Source organism: Dermacentor silvarum, chromosome 4 (assembly GCF_013339745.2).
Source record: "Dermacentor silvarum isolate Dsil-2018 chromosome 4, BIME_Dsil_1.4, whole genome shotgun sequence".
Classification (NCBI taxonomy): Eukaryota; Metazoa; Arthropoda; class Arachnida; order Ixodida; family Ixodidae; genus Dermacentor; species Dermacentor silvarum.
In genome coordinates, this window is record NC_051157.2 from 47,205,542 (window position 1) to 47,228,097 (window position 22,556).

General features: G+C 45.5%; 1 protein-coding gene across 1 annotated transcript in view; it reads left to right on the forward strand.

Moving 5' to 3' along the window:
- Positions 1-3,539: 3,539 nt before the first annotated feature.
- LOC119449959 (brain tumor protein-like) overlaps positions 3,540-22,556 on the forward strand; it is a 98,446-nt gene continuing 79,429 nt past the window's right edge. Inside the window, exon 1 of the mRNA XM_037713278.2 lies at positions 3,540-3,619. The gene's annotated coding sequence lies outside the window, so the exon portion shown is untranslated. The remainder of the gene's footprint in view (positions 3,620-22,556) is intronic.

Genomic DNA, 22,556 nt, shown 5'->3' on the forward strand with positions numbered 1-22,556 from the left:
TGCAGTCAGTGGCGTAGCCAATCATTCTTTTTTTTTCGGGGGAGGGGGGTCATGCGGACTTTGTTTTATGCCAGGTATATCCTGGTACAAAGGAATTTCGGGGGGTGGGTGGCACGTGCCCGATGTGCCCCTCCCTGGCTACGCCCCTGGTTGCTGTTACAACTGCAACTATATGAATCTGCAGTTGAACTCCAGTTGTGGAAGTCGCGAGAAAATTCTCGTGACTTCTCTGCAAAGCCCTCGTTAGCCCTAAAGCATAATGCGCTGCTTCCATTTCGGATGATATAAGCAGGCTTAATTCCAACACGTTCTTGAATCAGTTCGGAATAACGGCGCACGTTTTAATTCTTTCTAACTATACAGCCGTATGCTCAGTGTTATAAATCTACGAAGGCAAGTTCACTTTTACCTTTGCTTCCTTGTCACTTCGCAGAAAGGTTTCCGTCTATGTTTATTTTTTTAAAACGTATTACCGTAAATCTTTACGCAACCAACTCATTCCAAATCCAGCATATTATTTTCCCCGCATTGATCATTCGCATAAGGTTAGAGCCACTCAATGCATTTTTGCTCATTTATTACACACACGTCTACGGTCTAACGAATGGAACCACCTTCAGGCTGATATCACGTCCATATCCTATTACACCTCATTTCGCAAAACGGCGCATGATCCTGCGTAAACAAAAGTACGTGAAGTTTTTATTTCTCTTCTCGCTCTAAGCGAGCGCCACATGCCTGATATTGCTCTTTTCATATTCGTATTTTTTTTCTTATTTTATTCTAGAATACCCGCCTTACCAAATAGCGTTGATTTCGTTTCTGTGAATCTGTGATTCGTGTTTTCATCTGTAATGATATTGCGCGATTACGTTCTTCTTCGCTTTCAGATTTTATTGTATCATATTAATATGGCAGCCATCTGTCTTTATTTTTTCGTACCACGTGGCTTTCATACCGCATGACAACAGGTAATTTTCTTTTCTTTTCTTTTTTTTTTTTGCCCCGTATTTAGTAATGTACTGATTTGTATGTTGCCCCACTCCCCTCCATAATGGCTCGGCGATTGAGAGTAAATAAATAAATAAATAAATAAATAAATAAATAAATAAATAAATAAATAAATAAATAAATGCACGTTTCTATCTTTCGTTGAATGCGCTGACTTCGCCAAAATTTTATTGTATCGTGGATCTCGGTTTCCGCAGGCTTTTGAGGCCATGTGTATAAACCGTGAACGAAGTCACGAAAAAACGCTTGTATTTGCGCTTTCGCATTCGAATTTTTATTCATTAGTTAGTCCTGCGGCCATATCTATGTTATTATACGGTCTTGCAGTTCGGCCTGGTGTGTATGCCTCTTTTGAACCAACCCGTGATTTATTTTACTGTTAAATGGCTTCTGCTATTCTTAATTATGTGTCTTCTTAAAATTTAGAACTTATTGACACAAGACAAACGTTTGCTGCTGTTTTTACGTGCTAGAGCGTTCAAGTGAGGAAGGGCGCGATGATCAGCGTTGGCCCAACACCATGCAGGTATGTACGTTCAAATGAGGAATGCGATTACAGGGTCATATGCTCAAAAACAAATCATTAAGGAATTAAGCGCTTCTGCTTGCCAGCTCACACAAATATGATAACGGATTCCCACCTGTGATATCAGACTTTCTTTATGCACTGAACACGCGTTAACGAATCCGTAGGGACAGCGCATGACGGTCTAATAAAGACTTTGTTCGATGAATGAAGAGTGGGCTTTCAAAGAAACGTAGGACATATATGTCCTTTAATACCGCGTGAGTGATAAACTATCAGAAGTGAGAGAATGCGAGTTACTGGTAACAGGGCTGCTTGTTGAACTGAGATATGCCGCTCAACATTTCCAAGGGCCGCCGTGACAATAGTGTCTCCGCCCTCATGTATAATGTCATGGCGCACCTCGACCGTAAGGCAATGTTCGCCAGCCACTACTGGCCTTTTTATTAACGCTACCGTACTTTCTATGTAATTTATGATTTCGTAAGGTCGCCGCACTGTACTCCCGTGGTCAGGCAAGTTTTCCGCAACGATGCAAAAAAAAAAAAAAAAAAAAAAAAAAAGTTGCCGCAGTCTACTGCCTGATTGCGAGCACACTGTACCCTTTATCACAGCACCACAAAAATAACGTCGCCTGTACAATAGAAACTATACAGTGACGTGGCAAATCAATTAAATGGGCTCGTACGCCTTGGAGTCGGTCTCCATTTCACCCCGAAGAATTCGGCCTCCAAAGGCATGATGTGAATGAAATGATAATTCGAACAAAGCGGGCTCGTTATAGCTAGTGTTTACAATGCTCAGAAATATTGGGTATCTTTTCAGCGTTGTTTCAGCTGGCTGGACGTTAATAAATGTGTAACTTGCCAGTGCGTCCACACCAAATGAACTTAAACGATCATGATATGCCAAACCAGGACGGCCTTGAAAGTGAAACTGGCTGACACTTCATCTGAACTACGACTGTTGCCGCATAGTACTAACTGACGCCGACAGATGGAGCCACCCCACAAAGAACATTGGTTTATTAGGAGATTGCAACACAACTGTGCGGTCGAGACCGGAGGCAGTGCTGTCTGTTTTACAGAGCGCTAATAGACCATTGTCTATGTCTTTCGTAAAATTAATATTAGTGCTATTTTTTGCGTCATAGACGAACTGTTATTTCAACTATATATATATATATATATATATATATATATATATATATATAATCCGCGTATGGGCGATAAATCTACAGTAGTTTTGTGCATGTACGCGAGATTATCTACATACTGCCGAAACATGATAAAATTGTCGGTAATTTCTACCGGTGGTGCGGTACCTGGATCGTAATGCTTATGTAAGATTTTGAGCTTGTCGTATACACATGCGATCCTAGCTACAGTAGCTCAACTGCTACCTATTATGAATACTATCGCTGAAGTTGCGTGTGGTAAATAATTATTGCCTACCCATTTGTTGACTCATACGTGCATGATATCCAAAACTGATCTAATCATCTGTAGCTTCAAAACATTTAACTCCACAAAAAAACAGCGGCCTGTTGGAAGCTCAAGACTCCGTGTTCCATGTCGCATGTGCAAGAAACGGCCAGTGCAGTGAGCAATAAGACCTGTTTTTGAATGATAAAGGGCCTTTCTGGCGTTAAGCGGCGAATTCAAGGTCAGAAGCCGCCAGCGACCGGCCGTACAGAGATACGGTCGGTCGGCAAGGGTGTTGACACTTTGAGAGTTCACCTCGGTAGCCACGGTCGTTGCACCGTTTGCACTGGCTTCATTCGTTCCGCAGCAGCGCAAAGTAAACAAAGATAGCGTTCTAGAACTTTTGTGTTACTAATATCGCATTCGTACAGCCCAACAACGATTCACAACGCCTATTTCGGCAAAGTTCCGCGGACTTCACGCGCGCGCGTATAATTTTTTTTTTTTTTTTTTTTCACCGCGCCGGTAGCAACCGCCGTTTGGGTGCCCTGCCGCCGCCGCCCGACGCGGTACTGTCATCTTCAAACATGGCGGTCGCGAGCAGACGCACATGTGCATCGGCAGCGTGAAAACGTGCGGATTTCTTCGGTTCGGCCGAGTGAGTACCAGCCGTACACATTTTTGTGAAGAGCAGCAGTGCCTGCGCGATCGGCAGGTCTGATTGTCATGCACTGCAGAGCTGTAGGGATTCTCGGCGAGTCGCCGGCGCCGCACGCCCAGTCTCCGGCGTGTGTCCGCCCTTTGTCAGTTCCATGGGAGCGTCGTTCGCCGCCAATATGGCGTTCGCCGGCGCTGTGCTGAACTAGGACTTGTAAAGCGGCTGTATTGCCGTCGCGCTTTTTTCTTGGCGCTCGCTCGTAACGGCGTGATGTAACTTTGGCTACGACCAGCGTCGTTCGCGGGCGGCATCGTGAGCTTCGCGCTCGCGGGAATATTTTTGACGGCGCGCGGCGGCGTCTGACAACAATCTCTCTCCACTGCGTTTCCCTTGCCGCTCGCTGTTCGTATGGCGTCACCGACGGGGCTGTTTCATTTCCAGGACTGCGGTTGTTGACATTTGGCACGGTTCGCGAACTAATCCCGCGCATCCTTGCCGCGCGGACGGAGCAACCGCGCAGCACCATTGTTTGCCGGCCAGTGCAGCCCTACTGCGTGCTTACTTGTTTCCCAGATGTTGCCCCGAAGACAGTCGAGAACTCCTTTTCGCTGTATTTTCTAGAGACTTCCACCGCTGCCGCTAGAGGTTGGGTCACCTGTTTTGTTCGTTGCTTCAGCCTACGTTATAAACGGCACTGATCGTACTAAAAGGTCAGTGGCCGACCACGGTGGCGTTAACTGTTCCGTGTTTTTACATATGTTTGTTTTACCACCAGCGGCTGAGCTCCGATGGGATCCTACGGTCATTATCACGTGTCGGTCGCTGTAGCGGCTGGAATTTTGCTTTAGAAGTATTGGTGCACCACCTTTTGGCGCAGTAGTTTCATGTGGTGAACTGTCCGTATTGCTCATGCGCATTGGACATGCGTCCGAGCACGGACAGTGCTTTATGGTAATATTGCGATAACATGTTTGCAGCGGGTCGACAGCTTACAACTGACTTTTCCAGCCCTTCTACGCAGTAGAAAATTCTGTTTATCACAAGTTCACAGGAAGGCATTTTCATTTTTCGATCTCCTTTATTTCGCACACAAACGTGAATTTGGCGGAAGTGTGCAGCGCGAGCTGTCGCGACGGTTATTCGCGATTCTTTTGTTTCGTAAATCGCCATCTCGCGTTTAATTTGTTACTGATGGGGGAGGGGGGCCTCGTTATTGACAGCAACATTTAAACTTAGTCACACGGGCACTGTCGATATTCATTCAGCTCGATCCGCATTCAGCATTTCGTGCGCGGTCGAAGTCGGACGCCCTTGAAAATGGCCGTACAATAACCTGCCTTGATTCCAATGCCAAAGTGCGCCGTTGACAGGAATGTCACACTTCAACATCACTAAGGCCATTCCTGCATGTTGAACGAAGTGTACCCATTTTAGCTATCACGCTAACTACAGCCGAGTGCCGTCGGCGCATCAACGCGAATTTGCCTGCATCAATGAAAAGTGCGAGCTATTCTTGGCTTATTGCATTAACACAAGACCTATTGCACAAGCAGTCTGTTGTGGCCTTTCCTTAGCAATGCGTAAGCGTGTTTTATAACACTTCCCACGTCATTTCCACCACATTGCCCTCCCTACAAGTGATTTCTCTGGAAACCTTGTTTTGTAACCTGCCATCTTTGTAATCTACAGTGGCGGAATCTGTAGTTCTTTTACAGCTCTATCCCCCTGCCCCCCTTATTTTCTTTCTTCATATAATGCGCTATGATTGCTCTTTCTATATATTACATTCTTTAGGCATAACATAAGTATAGTATTTCGAATATGCTTTGTGTTAGGAGTGGTTCGAACACTGTATATAAACCATTAATCATATAATGTAGACAGAATTAACATTGTTACAGTTTACAAGATACATTAATGCTGTGGGCAGTCCTGCATAACACCAGAACCGTTACATTGCGTTAAAATATTATAGCTCTAGCATTGCATTAACTGTCATAACTCGACATGTTATAATTTAAGCGACAAGCATACGCCATGTAGTTTTTGTGGTTACAACCAATTTGCACAGAACACTTACTTAGATCATTAACTAGATCATGGCTACTTTACAGCAGTCTTGTGCACTTCATAACATCGAACTCAGCCATGTGGAAGCTGAAAGTCTGTGACTCTTCTTTGCCTGTCGTCCCATGAATGTGCTTTGCTCAGCCATTCAAGCATGAAGATATCACCTTTCATGTTCAGCGAAACTTGCGTTTGCAGACCAATGGAATAAATGTGAAGAAATATTTGAAATCACTACAATGGTAAGCAGAAGCCATTGTATATGTTTGTACGCCCCTATTAGATTCTGAATTTGCAGTTAGAATTAAATAAATGCCATATGGGCAAGCTTTTTCTATAGTGTTCAGGTGATTTCACAGTGGTCTTATGCTACAGAAAAAAAATCAGCATCTCTATAATTTTACTTTCGGTGGGCCTAATATGACTACGGCAACATATGATAATGTTAGATTAGTCGGAATTCATGTGTTCTTGAAGTTCTCTCACAGGGGGTGTGATGAGTGTTCCCCACTTCCTCAATTAGGCTCATAATTGTGCTGTTTTATTTGATATTCAGCATTTTCATCTCGTATTTCTACATCGTTTGAGTATGTTAGACTTCTCACACATACCATGTAGCATTCTTTCCGGCAGGTGTCTACAATTATTCATGATGCAGTGAATTACCAATGATGTCATTCTCTCAGCCGAGCTGTTTGGCATCAAGTTATAGTGTTCTGGTGGTCTGGGGATACCTAAGAAATGCATATTAGTAGTTTTCTAGACTTAAGACAACATGATGCACCTTAATTATTGTAATGATTATGTCACTGTCCAGTGACACTTAGGAGAATCTAGAGGGATATTTGACGAAAGCCAGTAAAGTCAGCTTGAGGTAGAACTCTGTTATTCTGCTGCACGAGTCAGGGAAAAGAATAAAAGGAGTGGCATAAGGGCCGACAATGAGGAGAGGAAGCAGGATTGAGGTATCTAGCACTGTAAGTACTCTGAGGCTGTTATTTATGGACCCATTGCCAGAGGTACACTAACGATGTGCTATGATGACTACATCCTGTCAGTGCAGTAGATAAGCTAGGAATCTAATATTAGGAAATGAATACTGCTTATTTGTTAAAAGATCTCATATCCTTAAAGGATAATACTAATAGACATACTCTAAACAGAGTTTGCCTTTTTTATTTTATTTTCTCTGTCACGAACCATTGTCAGCTGCTGTTTATGCAAAGCTGGAATGGTTGAAAACAAATAATCCTCGTAACTTTAGAAATTACAAACTATGTCAGAGTTTGGGAAAACATACTTTTAACAAATCCTCATAATTAAGATATTGGTTGCATGTCACTTCACCGTTTTCTGTGTAGACTGCGTAACATATGAAGCAATATATTGTGGTCTTTGGCTAAAGAAGCCACTGGAACTCTGTATGGCTAATGGTATCAAGTGTTATTACTATTTACTCATGTTCAAGCAAGGCAGTGACAGTAAAAGTGAAGCGGTGTTTCTCATGCATTTGTCGTCGTATTGTCATTGTGATGCTGTCATTGTCGTTCCGTCTGCCATCCCATGGTCGTCATGCTGTCGTCGTATAGTTGCTGTCATCTCACTACACTAATCAAAAATACCAAGTTAAGCTCAGTTAAATTATGCATTTCTGGAATGTTGAATAATTGAGTCTTGCTGTGGTCTAAATCTTAATAAGCCAGAAAGCAATTTAGAAACAAATTTATATTTGTTTATGAACTGGTGCAAGGGGCTCCAACAGTGTAGCGTTAACTCCGGACATCTTGTTCCGCTGATAAGCTTACCGCAGCAAATGCATTGCCCCAGAATCGAGCATGCCTCCGGCTCCATCTGATCTCCACCGAGGATTGGATCCGACCAAGAGTAGATGTGCGGGGCACTCTCGAGGCGCTCTACGTGTTCACCCCCAAAACAGGTGTCGTCCGCCTCCTTTAGAGGAGCTCTGGGTGACAGCTTTGGGATCTGCCTCAGACTCCCCCGGCGTCCTTCCTTTCTCCTTTGCTCCCTTACCAACCTTTTACCACTTGGGCCATAGAGCCTGCTTTATGTTAATAAATGCTGCATTTATTTATTTGTTGTCAATACTGCCACTATCATGTGAGACCAGACCACGGCTGGTGGATAGTACTATATAGTAGTACTATATATATGTGTGTGTATATATAAATATACACAGCACACACACACACACACACACACAATGGTCAATATTAACAGAACACTCTCAAAACAATTTAAAAAATCATAAGGCCACTAATAAAGTGTTAATTGTAGTGTAATTTAATAACAGTAATGTAACAGTAATAGTGATGTCGTGAAAGCTGGATTGTAATTGGGGTGGAACGTAAAAAAGCACTCATACTTACGTTTAGGTGCGCATTGAAAAGCCACAGACAGTAAATATTTAACCTCGAGCCCTCGACTATAATGTCCCTCATGGACTATAGTGCAATTTTGGGACATAACATCCCATCAGTGGAGTAGCCAGAAATATTTTTTCGGGGTGTTATGAGCCGCCGGTAAAACAATAAAAAAAGAGAGCCTGTGCTCAAACAATATCTTAGTTATTTTTCTACTTTAATCCAGCCGAAGGGTTAGTCGTTTCGTTCACTGTTACATCTACGTAAAAATACGAGTGCAAACAGGACTCCGAGCACTTCATTCGTAAAGAACATTTATTTTCTCGCAAAAACACACTCGTACAAAAAAAAAAGAATGCAAATTTACCGGAACATTCCTGAATAATTACTGACACACAAAAATAAGGGCCACTGTTTGAAATTCAACGCGGAACTGTCGGACGAGGAAAAAGAGCGCTATTAAAATATGGTCGTGGCAATACGTGAAACTTCTGTGAGTTCCTCTACAAGCTGAACCGACTTCGCATCGGACATACACACTTGACCCACAACTTCCTTCTACATAAAGAACAACAACAACCAACTTGTGAGAACTGTGGAGAATACTCATCCGTAAATCATTTTCTCATCTGTTGTCCGAAACTAGAACGAGAACGGAAGCAGATCTTTCATCACATATATGAAAAAAACATACCTTTTCATACCTTTTCACCCTGCACTATTAATTGGGGACGAACCTGAAGTAGAACTAAAACATGTCATCACATTTCTAAAAGCTGCACAAATACTACAGAAACTATAAGACACATGTGCTTTAATGCCCCACGTAAATAACATAAACATACTTAATGACATCCGAAGTTTGCGCTAACCGGAACCTTGTGTTTGGCGCAAGATAGCCACAGTTGCTTTTGTGCCAAAAAACCCGACACACACACACATTATGTAAAATCATCCATTCACCTCCACATCCTAAAAAGTAGGAAAGGAGTCTCTCTGCTCGCGTTCAGGCTACACATTCAGCTGAAGCTGTCGGCGGTCGACAGAAAGATGCCAAAGGACAGTTTCTGGACTGACAACAATATCCTGGTAAATGTTAAAAAGTGCACACCCCAGCAGCTGCGCTAGCGACGTTGTAGATCTGTTATTTTCGTTTTTACATTTGAATATATCAATGCAATGTGTAAATAGCATGGGAAAAAAAAATAGGCTGGAAGGAGGGGGAGAAGATGGTATGCAGCATTCAGAAAATTTAGGAGGGTGTTCTGACACCGAAACACTCCCCCTGGCTACACCCCTGCACCCCATCACTGAATTGCTCAATTAATAAAATGCTTTGGAAGTAACAACCTAGGTATATCTTCTGCTAATACTGCTTGTATAGTGTGGTGGCTGCATCATGCTTGCCCAATGGCTTGATTTAATCATTCACAGCAGCCTGATAAAGTGTTTCATTCATGGTGGATCATAACAAACTACATTTTTGCAGAAGCATACACATTTTGACTGGTTGGTTCATGACTTGAGCGGGAACAGCGCAAACTAACAGGATGTGACAAACGCACAGACAGACCTATTTTGCTATCTGTCCCTTTCTCACATCCTGTTATTTTGCGCTGTTTCCACCCATGTGGAAACTCTTTGGCCAGATAAACACATCGATTTCACCATCACAAAATTTTCATAAACTTGTGCCATCAAGGTTTTCATTTATGAGCCTTATTTTATGAAACAGCGTACTCTGTACACTCTTGAAATATTTTGGTTTTCAATGCTTGTGTCCTTTGATGTGAATGTCAAGGATATTGCATTATTATAGAAAATATTTCTTCACTAGTTTTGACCCCGATGGAACAGGGTTTGCCAGTGGTCACTATAATTGGATGCACCTACATGTCCTATGGAGCATGCAGCATGAAGTGTGGAAGCTGTGTGTTAACCTCGTATTGGTAAAATGAATTCCCTTTAATTAATGTTAATTAAGAATTTAGCCTTACCTACAATCGTCAGACACTTTAAATAAATCACATTGATTGCGCACATACCACAGAGTTTTAGACTAACTTAACTATACTCTGTCTCAAAATCAATTAGCAATGCAGCAAAATTTCCGTGGCGTGCTAAAGCACCAACTGCCTACATGTGATCCATACTGTCACGAAGTAGTGACGCTGACGAAAACAGTCGTAACACTGTGTATGACGAAACTGATTCTTTATTGGGCGAACCTGTGCCCACAAAAGCAAGCTACACTCAAAGCACAACGATAGCGGCGAACACAGTCGGCGATCGTCGAAAATCTGATCTGCGGTGAAACGCGTCGGCTTTTATACATGAGTCATCGAATGTTCCAGATTAATCCCTGGTACCCGCAGTGTCTTCCAGAAAGTTCTAGATAATTCGCGTCGGTCATACAATCAGATAACATAAGCGTCGGTGAAAACAGGCAACAGAAAGAAGCGTCGATAACGTTCTAGAAACTTCCTATACAGGTGCGTCCTGCGCCGAGCGATAACGTTTAACATTTGTTAGCCGGTAAAAAGCGGCCACCGGTGAAAGATAAACATGTATACGTGTCAATACGCACTGCATATTGTGCAATAGAATGTAGTTCCATGCTTAGGCATCGACTATATTGCAGATACATAGGTTTACCATAGTGAAGCGCACCATAAATGTTTGTATATTTTCTATCATCCTGAATAACTGCATGTAATATTTACTTTACCGGCAAGAAAGTTACATCTTCTTATTACCAGTCATCAATATGTTCCCTCTCGAATTTTGCACATTGTTGACCATTTTTATAATATCCATGGTAAAAGTTTTACCAGTGAGCAGTGAAATTCGTCACGAAGAGGCATATGACTCAGTAATACCTTGCAGTTAGCTCAAGAAGGAAGTCGGTTGACAGACTGCCACGACATGGAGTGCGGTGTTGGTGCACTTATTTCAGACAATGGAGGATAGACGGAAGCACATGACACATTTGCTGGGGACAGTCGTGAGTGAAACGCCTACAACATGATGAGCTTTGGCCATTGCTACTGCTTGTGCTGCTGTGCACCAAAGATTCCGAAAGCCACAATGATGCCTAGGGAATATGCCATGAATGTGTTGTTAAAGTGAATCTTTCTTTGCACCCACCGTGGTTGCTCAGTGGCTATGGTGTTGGGCTGCTGAGCCCAACGTAGCGGGATCGAATCCTGGCCACGGCGGCCGCATTTCGATGGGGGCGAAAGGCGAAAACACCCGTGTACTTAGATTTAGGTGCACGTTAAAGAACCTCAGGTGGTCCAAATTTCCGGAGTCCCCCACTACGGCGTGCCTCATAATCAGATCGGGGTTTTGACACGTAAAAACCCCATAATTTTAATCTTTATGGCATTTCAACGGGTTTAACATTGTGTTGGTCGTGGTGCATGGACGGACTGCGTGGAGAGCGGTTTGCTGAAGTGAACTCATGCTCTGAGAGTAGATGCAAAAGCTTCGTTTACTCTGGTTCCTACAGTGCTTGGGATCTGCATGATTCCTCTTTGGGCATTTGCCTCCTCCAGCATTATCAAGCTTAAAGCGTCGGTGAATGACACTTCGTATGCGCTAATTATTCGTATATGTTCTTCATGGCAAACACTTTTGCGGATAGACAGGTGCCCTACTTATTTTGCGGCATCATCTTTTCCACTCTCAGAGAAAGTGGCAGAGGTGCAGATTGATATTTCCTGGATTGACACACACTGCATGTTGGCTCCTCTGATTGGCTCATCTGTCCCATAGCTTTCTTTGCACTGCAAGTTTATTTTGAGATGGAAGTGTAGAGAAATATGGTGCCAGCGTTTATGTGGGTTTCTGTAGCACTGCTTCAACCAACGGGGTGATCATGGGAAGCCACAAGCATTGGCCCAATTTAGCTGATGGCTTGCAACATGATTTGATGGTGGCTAAGTACCCTTTCCTACTATAATACTGTTATGGCACATTGCTAAAACTTACAATTATACTTCATGGACAGATGTTAAAGCGACAAGCATCGTATAGCGGGTAAAGCATAGTTAGGTGGTGCAAGTTTCTTTTGCCAGAACACTGTCCAGTAGCGCACGCAGGATCTCTGCCGGGGGGGGGGGGGGGGGGTTTGACAGTTTGCCAATACCATCTTAACAGCACTAATTTCAATTTCTTCACGGGAAATTGTCAAAAAAAATGCGCTTTTTGCGAATGTGCAGACGATTGTGCATCTTGCATCTTAGTTGCAGTACTCAAATGCGCAAAGAAAGAAAAGGGGTTAAACAAAAGGATGGGTAAGTCAGCCTCAGGGGGAGGTTACAACCCCCGACCCCCCCCCCCCCCCCGTCGGTGCGCCACTGACACTGTCTGTTCATGCGATAATGCCATGGTCATGCGCGCACACACCCACAAATTGAATATTTGCCAATAACATCTTTAATAAACTAAATTTCGCTAATTTATATTAACTTTTGCACTCATGTTGAAAATGCTGAATTGAAGCCTGTCATTGCTTAAGGGTACGCTCACTTGGTAGGAATTATTGAACTGTAATACCAGTTTATGATATTTGTTGCCAAAATTTTTCATTTCGGTGCAATGGCGTACCGCCTTGTTTTATACTATTGTGTTTAGGAACGCATTCTGGGCAAAGAGTGAATGCAAAACCAATGTGAACAGGGCACCAATATTGAAAGGGACAGAACACACAATTTCTGTTTGAAGCCGGTAGTTTTCCTTGTTCCTCGGCCAAATGAAAAGTTCTGCGAGGGACATCCTTCAACATTAAAACATAGCAAGTAACAGTGAGTGAGGTTCTGACTATGTGTCTGCAAGAATTTCTACTTGAACACAGATAAAGTGCTCCCTTTCATATTGGTGCAGAGTGTACTTCGCTAGAGGTTTACATAATGGATATCTCTAAACTGGTGCTTGTTTTAGGATTCGTGCAAGTGGGCACTAACTGGCTTCGATTTTGCAACTGCAACATGTGTGTATGTGCACTGAACTACAGAAACTAAGCTTTTAGCATCTTACGGGTGATTATAACTTATCTCCTGGTGTTGGCTGCTTCTATGATTTTTTGCCAGTGAAACCTATTTTGTTTGAACAAACCTATTTTAAGTAATTGGATGATGATGATGATGATTTATTGGCATCCCCTTTGAAACGGGGTGGCGACAAATAGTCACCTAGCCTGCTAGGAGGCAGTTCTGACTGGTACACCTGGTGTTGATAGCACACTGTTTTCCTGCTTGCCCTCCTTATCAGAGCGAAATGTAGCATCAGGTTATTCTCTGTTATTGTGACAACAGTTATTTAGTCGGAAAAAATGTGGTTGATCCCTCTTATATAGGAATCGGTATAGAACACGAAAGTGAAACGTGTCTTCACAGAAGTAGTGTAATGTTTATTGCACATTGATATATAATGTCTATTGGTGTTTTGTGGCTAAAGCGCCCTTAGGCGTTGATGCACCCACGCTGACGCCTGGTGGCACGTCTCCTCCATCACGACTACCAACGTCGATGACCATGAGCAACCGTCGTGCATATGGAAGCTGCACTACGCTGCACACGCTAGCACAACGCGAAAGACGAAGCACGTAACTGACACACTAATACAACGCGCAAGACAAAGCACGTAACTGAATCGTCACCGAGTCAAATCAGCGCGTACAGCGCGTCGTAATTGCAGCCTCCGCGATCAACTTCAGAAACATTTTCAGAGCTAATTGCGGAGGCCACGCTCCGCTGTGCTGAGTACGGTGAACGCCACCTAGTAGTGCTTCTGCGAGAACGCGTTGGTAGTGCTTCTTGATGCCAGCGTCCCTTCGAATGCTGGCATCGAGGCGTCGTAGTGCTGAGACCACCGAAGCGTTCACTGTCGGTACGCGTTAGTGTCATAATGCAGTACTTCTCTTTTCTGCTCGTAGGCGGCGGCACCGCCCCGAGCAAGAGCGCGGGTACACGGAGGAGTGTTAGATATATAAGGCGCGTCTGTGTAGCTCTCTGCAAATGCGTTTGTGGCGCAATGGGTTAAACGCTCGGCGATCTATCGTCGCGGACCGAGAGGTCGTGGGTTCGATTTCCAAATTTTGCATGTTTGTGGAACTTTTTCTTCTGGTTTCTTTCTTTGTGTTATGTTCGTGTGACGTATTTCCGTGACGGAAATACGTCAGTGAAGTCTTGGTGGACCCCGGCATAAAACACTTTCGTGTTAAAAAAATTCCAGCAGAACCCATCTCATGATGACGGTCGACGATAATGCGATTAGCATTCAAGTAATTTGGCGACACACCGTATTGCTAAAGACACGTTTATTTAAAATCTGTAGTGGCCCCTCTGAGACTTCTGTTGCTTCAGCTATATGCGCATACACTGTTCACTGGAATCGTTCCTCGTTGCTATGGCATTCACTTGCCAAGGTCGGCATGACGACGGCGCAGTATAAACAATGAAATGATGAAGGAATGACGACGAACAATGGTATCACGAAGACTGTACGATGACCACTGTGTGATGACGATGGAGTGACGAACAAGGCATGACCAGAGTCGGATGACGAAGTTAGAATGACAGCGATGGACCGACCGACATCGACAGCATCACGAGGTATGACCGCGACTGAATAGCGATGACGGAGTGACGAAAATCGAATGATGAAGCTGTAATGACGACGATAGAATTACCACGACGGTATGGCGGCGATGGCATGACAACGGTATGTAGATAAGGGGGCGATGACAATTGCGTGACAACGTCAGGACGAGTTGGATGACTAAGCTGGAATGACAACTATGCAACGACCACAAGCACACATTTAGTGGCCCAAGCTATTAGACAATTTGGACCACTATGCTCCATCTCGCAAGTCGTTCGCAGCACTGTGGAAGCTTCAGGACTTCTTAACCAATAGGAGGGCCGAATGCCCCTCGAGATGTGTCCATTCACGCCGCGTCGTCTGCGTAGCGGCTGCTAAATTCGCGGTATACGATGTGCATGCACAAAGGTCCCAACATGTCATGTATCGCTGTAGCGTATCATAACTAAAACTATCTAATCCTGCCAAAAATGAAACGGTTACGCCTGGAACTAGATTCCGCGGCGCAAGATATTGTGTCTGTGTACGCCTCGTATCTTCGACGGCGATGCAAATGACTTATGATGGAGTATCGGTCAGCGCAGAAGGCATGACGAACGTCAGATGATGAAGCTGGAATGAGCACGACGACGGTATGACAAGGGGCGACGAAGCTGAAATGACGAATAGCACATACTTAGTGGTCCATGCTGTTAAACAACTTGGTCCACTGGGTCGGCTTAAAAGGAGTGACGATGACGGCATGACGAGAGTCGGATGACGTAGGTGCAATTACCACGACGACGGTATGACAAGGGATGACGAAGGCGAAATGATGATGCAACGACCCCGAGCACATACTTAGTGGTCCATGCTGTTAAACAACTTGGTCCACTGGGTCGGCTTAAAAGGAGTGACGATGACGGCATGACGAGAGTCGGATGACGTAGGTGCAATTACCACGACGATGGTATGACAAGGGATGATGAAGCCGAAATGATGATGCAACGACCCCGAGCACATACTTAGTGGTCCATGCTGTTAAACAACTTGGTCCACTGGGTCAGCGTAAAAGAGTTGACGACGACGGCATGATGAGAGTCGGATGACGTAGCTGCAATGAGCACGACGGCATCACAAGAACGAACACGTGTTGGTACCTAGTGGTATGGTATGGTACCTAGTGGGTTGGTGTATTATGCTAGATGGATAGATATGCTCAAAATGCCTTAAGTAAAGAAAGAATGCTAATCGCATTAAAATATGTTTTGGGGCCCTTTAAAGTCTTACATTTCCTTAAAGGCTAATACTTAGGGAGTTCAAGCGTCGTAACCACGGTGTAAGAATATAGGTGCTCCGACGGCGCGCCCACTGCAGAGCAGCCACTTCGTGTGACCGGAAGTGAGTGCCGCCGCTAGGGGCAGCACGTGTTCAGGAGGCCTTGGAGCAGCGGCACGAGAGTGGATAATTTACGACCTCCGTCAGCATTGAAACACCCATACCTAAAGATATGCAATTTTTCGTTATTCAGACGCCAAATCTTGAGAAGGTAGAAGTTTTCATGCCGCTTACTGTCAAAATACCGTCATTTCCGACACGAGAGAGACGCGTCGTCTGCTCGAACAGACGGCGCGCTGCGTTTGCCGCTGTTAGGTAGCCGCTGATCGCCGCATCGGAGTCAATCGGAATGTCGGCAGAAATATAAAGGGACGTTCCTCCAACCAAATAGAGTCGTTTTAAGCAGGCGAACGACATATCTGCATCGAAATAAAGTACCTCTGCCGCGCGCGCCCATAGAAGCGCCAGCAAAGCGAGCGAAAAAGTGGCCCCCAGAACAGGTGCTGCCCCTTGCGGCAACGGCGTGCGTAAAGTAACACTAAGCACGGCCGGGCTCGACTGGCGCCTCTGTGGGATCACCTGCCTTCTTACACCGTGGTCGTAACCATAAAGTGACTCACTGTTGCATGGGGATCGTTGCATGTTGATGCTTTATAAGTCTGCAGAATTTATCAAGAAATCTTGAAAGTCACTTGTGTCATGTGACAAGGCCCAAAGCATTGTTTGAGGTCATGGAGGGTTCACAACACATGTTTTTGCACCTGTGAGTTTCATGATCCAAATAGCTTATTCCACCATCATTGCTTGAGCAGTGCAAGCAGTTTAACAAATGCTGCTATTCAGAAGTGGTACCATGCACGAAGCGGCGGCACACTGGGAAGAGTGACATTGTTTGGCATGTGCCGCTGCTGCTGGGTGTCATAAGTCTGAGCTTAGTAAACAACTTCTATCAGAAATCAGAGATGATCAAAAGACTTGTGAATGCAATTTCAAAGGTGCACCACAGTTCCCAGATTATGAGCTTGAGATCTCGCATGTGACAAATTGTGACAATTTTAGGTGGTATGTGCATTATTTCCTCCATATATCTGTCATTGCTTGTGTGGATTGTCCATGCAGAGAAAAACTATGGATTGGAACTAGCCTGAAATTTTCGTTGACACTAGCCTTCATTCCCTTTTAATGACACCAGCTTCTCGAAGATGACCCATATGGGTGATTGTACATGCACGGCACACAAATTATTGGAAGTATCGGGGAAACATCTCAACATGTCAGTATTACATTCATTATTCGGAAAATCTGGATATTCTCAAATCTCGCATTTCATTTATAGACTGCACAAATTATTAATATTTTTTTTTTTTTTTGGAGTGGGGGTGGAGTGTTTAGATGGCGCAGTTTTCATTGTGCTTGCCTAACCACGTTTGCATGCATTATTTAGTAGTGTGGTTGTGTTAAAGACTGTGTAATATTAATTTGAGGTTCCTATAAGATTTGATGATTTTGGCCTTTATGTCGTTATAGTTAATGTTACATCTTGGCAGGAACAGGCACAGGGAGAAACTTTAAAGGAGGGGTTTGGGGTCGTTCTGAATGGCCTGTGGGAGGACTTTCGGGAACGTATCCCACTTGCTGTAATGTGCAAGGATCACGCAGTTAGCTGTTTGACAGTTGTCTACGGCCCAGCGAAATTTCTTTGAGAATTCAGGGGTTAGGGTTGTATTCTGGTGATTCTGTAGGCCCAGTTTGTAAGACCCTCCCCTTCCTCCTGTCCCTGGAAACTCCTTTGCTGGCCATTTGCGCTCGATGTCGCTCTGCCCCCTAATGGAGCTCTAACCTGGCATCTTGGTCTGGTACGCTCGTTAAGACAGCGTGCGTCATAGTCGGCATCAGTTACCCATGGGGCGAACGAATCGTCGGCACTATGCTGTTGATTCTGCTCTCCCCACTGAGGACAAGACTACTGCGCCGAACTAGGCCAGGAGCCGTATAGCGTCCATAATTTACTTTTGACATACTGCATGCTCTGTGATTCCCAGGCGTACACGTTCAAGCCTTATGATATCACAAGACAGTCAATAGCTGAAGCGCCGCGAAATCGCTTCGCTCACCTAGGGCTGTCTCGAAACAGCTCAACAAGTTGAGCAGCACTCCGAAATCAACGTGTAGCAACTGCGGCTGTTACAGGTATGTTCTATTGGCGCATCTAAACCATCGTTCGATGTGACAGGACCGCCGCCGACACGTTGGTTCACGGTGTTCGGCCTGCTTGTTTGCCCTATGCGGCCCCACAACGTTGCCGCCCCGTTCGAACCAGCGCGCGTCCCGAGTTTTCAAGAAGGAAGCGCGGACACTGCGGAGAACAAAAAGGAAGGCCCCTGGCCTCTTGCTGCTGCTGTTTCTCAAGCCGCACGGCCAGCAGGCCGGCCGGTCGGTTAGGGCTGGCCGTTTCGAGGCCACGACCGTTCAGTCTCGCTGCTCCGGGGGAGGGGCGCGTGCTGCACGTACGACGAAGACGACGGCGATACGGGATGGTCCGTGGTTTTAGCCGATCGGCGTGCATGACGCACGAGCGCGCGCTCGCTCGCCGAGGTCAGGGTCACACTCGCGCGCCGCGGCAGTGGCGGCGACCCATTGACTCGTCCCCGTGTGGGAGAGGATAGTACCTCCATATTTTTATTTCTTTGCCGTCGCCTTAGCTGGCGCGGTGGTGAATGACTCCCGGAAGTCGCCAAGTTCCTTGGCCTCGACGGCCTCGCTCGCAACAGCAGCAGCGAGCAGCTGGACGGCTGTTCTCGCCGCCGACGACGGCCGCTTCGCCAAGCCTGTCACGTCGGCAGCGCGCGCGCGCGCGCGCCCCTCGAGTCGCGGATGCCGGGGCGAAAGGGTCTTCCGGGCGGCGACACGTAGTTACACGCGGTGTGCTGCTGGATTAAGGAGGTGGTGGGAAGGGAGCTCCCCGTGGGCGCCATTATCTGCGGTCCCACCGTTTTTTTTTTTTTTTTTTTTTAATAATCTTGGCCTTGTGCCTAAATGTCGTCCCATGGAGTCGCCAGCTGTACAACGTGACCATATAGCGGTGTGTTTCGTGGAGGATTTTTATGCTGGTCGTGTTGCGTATCGGTGAACTGAGGGCAAGGGTGCTTGCTGTACTAGGCAGCGCTTTTCTCAGGCCCGCTGGGATCGCTTCTCAGAGATATTAAGTTGTCGGATTTTACGTCCCAAAACTGCGCCAGATATGAGGCACGCCGTAGTGAAGAGTTCCGGATTAGTTTTAACCACTTGGGCTTCTTTAGCGTGCACCTATACAGCACGGTACGGAGCGTATTCTTGCATTCCGCCTCCATCGGAACGCGGCCGCCGTTGCAGGGATCGAACTTGCGACCTCGTGCTCAGGGGCGCAACGCCGTAGCCATTCTCGCAGAAGCGCTGGCATGATTCGGTTTGTCTGCGTGGCCACGCTGGGTTGCCTTCTCGAACAGTAGTGTTCTGGAAGGAACTGGCGCCTTTTGAGGAAGTCGCGTCGAAGCAGCAGGCATGGTACGTTGCTGATCCAGACAGCGCCTACATGCGCACTAGTGCATGCGTGACGGCTCCCTACAGAAGTCGACGTTGGGCGTTTCGACGCGGACGTTGTTTTCACCCACGCTGTCTCCCAATAAAAATCGAATCAGCACAAAAGGTCCCGTTGGCACGCATGTTTCCGGTATTCCGGTAAGATAACCGCCTACTCTAAAGCTAGGCCTCTTGGCGCGTGTCACTTTCCGCTGGTACTTTAAATATATATATATATAAGAGTTCGCGGCGCTCGGCTACTGAACACTCTGCTTACAGGCAACTGTCAGCGTGCTTTGTACGCTATTCTCGAGACTTTGTTGACGAGTTGCTTGCGCAACGAGTGGCCTTTCTTTTACGTAACTCGCGGTATGACGAAACAGAATGACGCACACTTAACGCCAAGTTTCCATTTTGAGGCATATTACACTTGTTCTGTCTATGTGTCCTCGTCGCTTCATTGCTTGTGCTTCCTAAAGATGCAAACCATCTTGCCTGTATTGTTTTCATTTCAGACCTTTATATGCACGGCTTCGAAGTCGTGCCAAAACTTGTCGTGGTGCGTGGAACTCGTGGACTGTGAACGACTGACGCACAGGATATATATATAAATCTGTTACGAATACCGAAGCCACACGCAGAAGCGCTAAGTTTCGCCTGCGGGGATATTTTCAGCTGCAGTGGCGAACATGGGAGGCGTGGTACACCGTGGGTTCAGTTGAAGTCTCAAAAACCGCGGAAGGCGGAGTGCTAAAAATACGAGGTCACGATGCAAGCATTATACGGCACATTAGTAGCTAAGCGGCGTAGGCCTCAAATTTTCTTTCGACAAAAAAAAAAAAAAAAAGAAAAAAAAAAAACAAGAAAGAAGCCAGATATTTGCCATTCATCAAACCCCCACCGGCAAGGAAATTAATTGCCTTCTATGAAAACCGTAGTCACCAGCCTTCTTTAAAAAAAGAAAAAAAAAATCGAGACCGTTTTTGTTTCTCCCCGCCCCGCTTTCTTTTGTTCTTTCGTGTTTCGTACATATATAGATTGCCATCAGCGCACTAAATCTGATAGTTAGGGTTAGATTAAAGCTGGTTACTTGGTAGGGCTGTTCACTCATGTTCCCGATCCCTTGCTGCCGTTCACCAACTGTTCTCTTGGCCCGCCAGCTGTTGCCCGCTGGTGCCGCTGAAGCAATGGCTCTTCGTAATTTTTCTTTGTGCAATTAATTTAGCCGTCCGGCTGCGCCGACGTCATTTCTCGCGCGTTTCGCCGTCCCCTTCGTGAGCGTGTGTCCGCGATGTGATTAGCAGCGGTGCGTCGGTCGGTGAGCCGTGGCTACCGGTTTGCACGATAGATGACCGACCGGTTGTTGCGTCTCCTCGAGAGAAATAAAAGAGAGAGGAGGGAGGCGAGGAGGAAGTTGACGACCACGGTGTGTGGGAACGAGAAGGGGTGAATCGCGCGCATTTCTTTGCTCTCCGGCCAGTGGCCGAGGTGAACGAACTTGAGCGGCCGGTACGGAACAATGCGCGTCCCTCACCCTACCCCTCCTCCCCTTCTTTATGTACACACTCATACGCGCTGTGTTTGAGAAAAAGATAAGTTTCAGCTTTTCGTGGTGCGAAAGAAATGTAAAAGGATCTTGCACTTTTTTTGTGGTCGTCTCGTAAGAGCCGTCGTCTTCAGTTTGCTGAGCGTGCCGGACACCGTGGAGGACCACGGGTTGTTGCCTCTGTGAGCAAAATGTAGCATTCATTCATTCATTCGTTTTTTTTTTTTTTTCATAGAATGGCTAAAGAAGCAATAGTAAGCTGTCAGCCTAATTAAACTGATCCGGGTGTTGTGGTCTGGTATACGAAACGTTCAGGGATATCGAGCTCGCTACCCGATTAATCGAGTGACACGTAACGTGTACAAAGTGTGGGTTGTTCTAAACATGAAATAATGAAGTTGGATTCTTCCGTATGAGGAGCTGGGTCACCGTCTTTAGTACTGTTTTTTTTTTTTTTTTTTTTTTTTGTAATGGTGAGACCATCTTTTCTCTTGCCAGTCGTGGTGTAGAAGCGGGCAGAGGTGGCCAGGATGACCCTCCCGCTCACCGATGCGTGACAAACGATTGAATTGTGTTTGCATGTAACCGCGTAGACGTCTGTCATGTAATAATAATAATAATAATAATAATAATAATAATAATAATAATAATAATAATAATAATAATAATAATAATTGTTGTTGTTGCTGCACATTACTGCGCACTTCTTTCTTCTGGGCATTTCTTTGCATGTAACGAAGCCTTCACTCTAATAAGGAAAGCCAGCCAGCCTCCTTACGAGCCCTTACGTTAGTTTCTATGATGCAATTTCATCAACCTCGTAGTTAATGGGTTAATTAGCTGGTGCAACCGAAGCAATGAGCCGTTTTTGACTCTGCACCTTGGCAGTGCGGTGAAAGCAACAACAGATAATAACAAAGTGCCGTCTGTGCAGGAGAGCGTGAACATCTTTGCGCGGCAGCTTTTAGGTCAGTCCAGATAACACGATGGAAGCATGCTGTAAGTGCCAGATTTTGCTCTCTTGTGAATGAGTAGATTGCCCTGTAGCGATGTACGCGACGTTGTAGACGTCATAATGTTTGCGCAGCTGTAATATTAGCAGGCGTAGTTTATTTTTGTTATTATTTCTTTTTTGCAAGTAGTGCGGAAGAAAACTACGACTGTTTTATTTTATCTTTATTCTTCGTTCTTGGTTGGCTGAAGCGTCGGTGTTTGCGTAAGCTTGCCTTACTTCAGTCATTCGAGGCTGGCGCGCGATGCTTCGTCACCCTGTAGCCTGGGCCCCAGCTCTCCTGTGGGACCCGCTACTCTCTCGCGCACATTTCTCCATGCGAACTGCTTAATCTTCGGTGTTAATTAGTTACTTATTTGTGGTGTTTTACGTCCCGAGGCAGCACTGTAGTGTTGTGAGGGGCGTCAGTGTTGTGAGGTGTTTTGCCTGTATGCTGTTTGTATAATACCG